This window comes from Lotus japonicus, chromosome 1 (genome assembly GCF_012489685.1).
Source record: "Lotus japonicus ecotype B-129 chromosome 1, LjGifu_v1.2".
Classification (NCBI taxonomy): domain Eukaryota; kingdom Viridiplantae; phylum Streptophyta; class Magnoliopsida; order Fabales; family Fabaceae; genus Lotus; species Lotus japonicus.
This window is the reverse complement of record NC_080041.1, coordinates 6836196-6841424: the sequence shown is the minus strand read 5'-3', so window position 1 is coordinate 6841424 and position 5229 is coordinate 6836196.

The following is a 5229-nucleotide window of genomic DNA, read 5'->3' as shown; positions in this document are numbered from 1 at the left end:
CAAAAATCTAGTTTCATTTTACTCATAAAAAAGAGCTATTAAGCAATCAATTTTGGTATTAAGTGGAGGACATGAGGAATTGGGAATTTTCTAACACCAAACTATATATGAAACCGACTTGTGAATGAAGTTACACCAAATTATAGTTGTAAGGACCACAGTTAGCAATGGGATGAAAAACAAAATGATCCCCAGAATAGTCAGGCTCAAAAGATGAGCACTAATTGGGTGCATGATAGCTTCTCTCTCCCATATAGGTCAAAATTGACAAATGAGCTTTAAAAAGGTTTGGTCGATTTCTCAAAACAATTGTGAATTGAAAGGTTACTTCAATTCAAAGAACATATCCACATTACCTCATCTTTCAATATTCATAGTACATACACTCACAAAATTATATATAGTTGTTAAAAAGCACAACAATACAAGTAGTGATCAGTCATGAACCTAGTGTGCGATTTTTGAAATAACATTAAAAAATAAACTATTTTATGAGTCTAACATTTATCGGTCACCACCACAACCAATAAAAAATCCAAGATAATTTAATATAATAAGTTTTTTTTTTGAACTCAATTTAATATAATAAGTTAAAAGGCATCAAAGTCGGTGTTGATTTTATCATATTGTCTAAATCTTTCAGTTAGTTGAGCCCCATGCAAAAATTACTCATTATAAAGTAAATAACTCGAGAAGCACACCCTTATGGTTAAAAAATGAGTAGTGCTAATGACACTATATTATAATAGTTGACACTCTTTATAACACTATCTCTTTAATACTAATATTGGTTACAATTTATATAGGTACTACCAAATTGAAAATGAGACTCATATAATATATATATTGACCTTACATAAATTTTAATCAAGAAAGTGTTAGAAAGACAGTGTTAAAAAGAGTGTTGTTAATGTTTCTTTTAAGATATTGGTGTATAAACTCAAATAAACTCAAACATGCGTCACTTGAATCAACCACATAATAATCATGATCATCGGAAACAATGATAACTAATTGTATAAGCTGCTTAATATACCAAATTTTATAATCATTGATTTATTACTTATTTTAAATGCTATTTCCACTTTTCAAAACTTTCCAAAAACTTGCATTCTATCGTTTTCCCACGTGATCTATGAAAGTAACATCACTGGAATGAATTGTGAAGGGTTTCGAGACCAAGGCCCTTTTCATCATGTGGTAAGGGTGTTTAAGATTTGAGACAGGTACATTATCATCCCACAGGATAAATTCTGTGAGTGTGGGACTGGAGAACTTAAAAAGTATAGTGAAACTAGGACCACTTGAGAAAGGGGACCATGCAAATTCTATGAATTTGGGGGGCTATAAGGCCAACTTTATTATTTTTCTATAAAGTGAAACTGATCGCCAGCGAGTGCTGTTGGTCTCAATCACAATAACAAGGGTTGGAAAGACAAATTAAAGTTCCATTGGCAAGGGCATCATGGGTGTTTGTGAACTCCAACCATAGTTGCACATGCTGCATGGACTTTCAGTTAATTTCTACTACTCAGCCAATGGTAGGTTTTGCATGTCCCCATTTGCCAGATCTTTTAATCTTGTTGCTTTGCTTGGGGAGTTTTATAACATGAGAGTCATCAACTTCATCACGCAAGGATGAAAGGAACCCAAAGTTAATTGAAAAATTAATGCAAATAGAATCATATGGGGGTGCATGGGGCTTACGATCGATAAGAGTCTCTGCTTTCAGTACTTATTGCTTGGCAGAGTCGGCTCAACACTAAATGAGGCCAAAGCAAATTTTAAAGTGAGGTTTATTTACCTAAAAAAATATTTCTTTATTAATTTTTTTTACGTAAATATAATTTTTTATTTGAAATTTATTTTTCAAGCTTTTTGAGATGCAAAATCATTTATTAAATTATCATAATTAATTTTATTTAACATGTCTTTTTCAATTGATAATAAAGCTAATTCATTTAGTCTTTGTTGAGACATGATTAATTTGAGATAAGATTTTATCAATTTTAATTTTGAAAAACTTTTTTATGTCGCAGTAACGGTTACATTAATTGTTAACATTATTCTATAAACAATAAAAGCATTTGGGAAAAAAATATTCTAATAATATAATTAAGTATATCAACTGGAGTATCATTTTTTGGACCCTTTTTACTTAGCTAAAAAAGGGGTCTTTTTTACTTAATAAAAAATAAAATTGGGGCCTAAAGACCTTACATGGTTGGCTTTAACCAATTGGCTGACCCTGTTGCTCGGAGCGGTGTGCTTGGATATATATAGTTCTATTCGATCGGCCGATGTATTGATGTCATAAAAAAAGTTATACATAATTAGTGACTTTTACCAAAAAAAGCTTCATCTTAGTTTCATTGTTTTTGAATTATTGTTAGTATTTTTCTTTTTATCTTTTTATTTCATAGTATTTACAATATTTGTGACATAGTTCACAAAGCTTCATTGAGGTTAGTAGAGCTTTCCTTTTATTATTTATGTTTTGTATGTAGTACTTATGTGAAATTAATATGTAATGATTGAGTTTTCAAAAAAAAATATGTAATGATTGTGTTATTTTATTTGTTACTTATTTAAATATTCTAATTTTTGTATTAATTTAGTAGGATGGTTGGATGAAAAAAAGTTTCTTTACTAGGGATGATATGTGTTATCAGTTGTACATAATTTTTAATTCGTTGCGCTTTTTGTGTTAATATTTTTGATCCTATTGTCTAAGTTCCATATAATTGTTTGTGTTTTAAAATAGTAATGAATGGTACATCAAACGATGGGAATTAATAGATTGTTACAAATTGTAGTTTGTAATATTCTACTACTTTTCATAGGTTGGTAATTACCTAATTGATAATTACAATTATTTTATGATATTTGAAAGCACACGTATTCATATGAGATTTGAATAAATGAGGCCTATTATATTGTGATGAACGCAAATAATAAATGGTTAAAAAAAATCAACTTCTAATGCACTTTCTTCTATGATAAAGAAGTTTTTTTTTTCCGTTCTAGTAAACAATTTACCGACGGTCTGAACCATTAGTTAAGTACCTACAGTTTCCAAAAAATCATCGGTAAATATTATCGACGGATATTTTAACGACGATTTATTAGTCGTCAGAAGGTCTGAACCATTAGTGACCCAATCAGCCTCAAATACAAGATAATAAGCAACTAGAACCACCATTGAGACGCTAATAATTAAGGAACATCTTTCTAAGTTCTTTTTCTAGTTAGAATACATGTTTATCTTCCTCTTATCATATTATATGTTATTTTCTATTTGTGTTATTCTTAGCCTATTAGACTCTTATACGAGCCCTAACCCCAAAAGTTTATAAATACCAAATTAAATACGTAAAACAAACATGGAATTACTATATTAGAAATATACGTCAATTTATTAAGTTGGTTCATGAAATTTAGCTATAAGCAACATTTTCTAGTTATTATACTGAACAGTTAACATCATAATAGTTTTCTAAAATGAAATTTTACATTGTAACAAAAAAAAATGAAATTTTACATTTTAATGGAATTACCATGTTTTTCTTAAGGGGAACTACCATGTTTAAAAATAATTTATACAATAAATTTGAATCTATAATAATAGTGTTTTATTTAAGCGCTGCCCAGTATTCAATCACTCCAAATTTGATGAATAAAAACATCTAGATATTCTTATCCAGTCCAAATCATAAAAGATAAAAGAAAGGAGTAATAGATTATCAACTTGAAGGCTTGTTTTTACTTATGAACAATTATAAAAGATAGGCTTAATAGCACTTTTCGTCCCTCACTTATCACAATTTAACAGTTTTAGTCCCTCATGAATTTCTTTTTATAATTAAAAGCTTTTATATATATATATATATATATATATATATATAGGGAGCATATCAGGTGAGAGGAGTGGTTTATGGTGAGAGATGAGAACAATTAATAATAGCCATTAGATAATTTTAAATGGTCAGGATTTAATCTCATTTAGTATATTCCCACGTGATACTCCAAACCCCAGTTTTTAATCCCACGCGCATCTTCTTCCTCTGGTTCCTTTCTCTCGGCGTTAACCTGTTTATGGCCACCCATCTGTCCTTGCCTTCGTTCTCTCCTCCCCTATGCCATTGAACAATTTCCTCAAAATCATGATGCCTTCATGCTTAGAAATGAAAGATTCCTAATTATTGCGCCATCCCAATCAATCAACAAAGCCATCTAGAACCAAAACTAAAAGATAGGAGACAAACTCAATTAAAAAGTGGAAAACAACACCTCCCAGAGCATAAATACAAAGGTCCAACAACCAAAACTAAAATATTAAGACGCAAAAAAAACCTAACAAAGCAACAAACGATAAAGAAAGCCTCAAAACAAGGAAATAAGCAACTAGAACCACCACCAAGACGCTAATAATTAAGGGAACATCTTTCTAAGTTTTTTTTCCAAACCAAGAATAGCTTTTAAATCGCTCCTGGCATAAACAAGACCTAAGGTTTTTCCAAGAATCCATGCTTTCTTAGCTCTAGTAAAGTACCTATTAGAAGGACCTGTATCAGAGAGCGAAGGGGCATCTGAGGGCGAGGGGGATGGCATAGGGGAAATGTCAGACAAATGAAACTCCTCCTCTGGTAAAGCCAAAAGGTCATCTCCTGCAGCGGATATCACCACAGAACGAGAAGGATGACAACCTACAACGTCTCTCACATTTACTAGTTATTGCAGTTTTGGTTTTTTGTCAACTTCCATCCAATTTTTAATCAAAAAATCAATTAAAAAAAACTAGAAACCATAAATTTGTAAATTAGAAAACATAAAATTGTTCTTCAAGCCTTTTTTTAATTAAAAACCGTTAAATATTGGATGAAAGTTGATAAAAAATCAAAACTGCAATAGTTAGTAAACGTGAGAGACGTTGTAGGCTAATAAATTCCATTAGGGCCAGAACTGTCAAATCGTGATAAGTGAGAGATAAACATATTATTAAGCCTAAAAGATAATAACAATAAATTATTAATATAGTTTTGTCTTATATTTGAACTTAAAAAATTATGAGTACGAGCAGGAAAAGCCCTTATTCTTTAGGCACCAGCCAACAAGGACAAAGCGATTCCGGCATTTTCGGTAGTGCAATTATCTTCACGGGAACAACCTTCTCTTAAATCACCCTTTTATTTTTTCTTACAAGAATTGTGGTGTGTTGATAATAATTGT